The sequence below is a fragment of the Serinus canaria genome, chromosome 20 (genome assembly GCF_022539315.1).
Source record: "Serinus canaria isolate serCan28SL12 chromosome 20, serCan2020, whole genome shotgun sequence".
In the NCBI taxonomy this organism is placed as follows: domain Eukaryota; kingdom Metazoa; phylum Chordata; class Aves; order Passeriformes; family Fringillidae; genus Serinus; species Serinus canaria.
In genome coordinates, this window is record NC_066333.1 from 12,615,091 (window position 1) to 12,615,677 (window position 587).

A 587-nucleotide genomic window follows, 5' to 3' on the forward strand; every position below is an offset into this window, starting at 1 on the left:
GCAAAGCCAGGTGTGTTCTCCCTGCAGCTGCTGAGCAGTTCTTGTCAGGGCTGGGGTTTGATCTCAGGAATGCTTTGCTGGCAATTCCCTCTCCTAATCACAGTTCTCTCCACCAGCACAGACAGCAAAGAGGAAGTTTAAAATGCTGTTTATCTTTAGAGGAATCTTGTGCATTGAGCTGCTCCCCCCCAGTGTGCAGCTGCCCCTGCTGGAGTTTGGAGATGGGCTAAAATTGCTGCTGTGCATAAAAACACTGCTGGGAACCTTCAGCATTGTGTGTGGAGCTCCTCAGGCAAACTTCCTTAAATTTAGCATGGAATTTATGTGGGAACTGACAGATGCAGTGTAATCCATCATAATCAATAGTAATAAATCATCATTGCAGTATTCAGGGCTCAGTGATTTCAGGAAGGCACTGGAACATAAATATCAGCTCAGGAAAAGCAAACAAGCAGCTTCTACAGCGTTTTGGTCTTTCCACAGAGCTGCCATAAGGAAGCCAAGCATCATTATTGTTTCTTTCAGTTCTCAGCATAAAAGGAAGTAACACTTAATAAAAGCCATTGGCTGAGAGATTTCATAAGAGA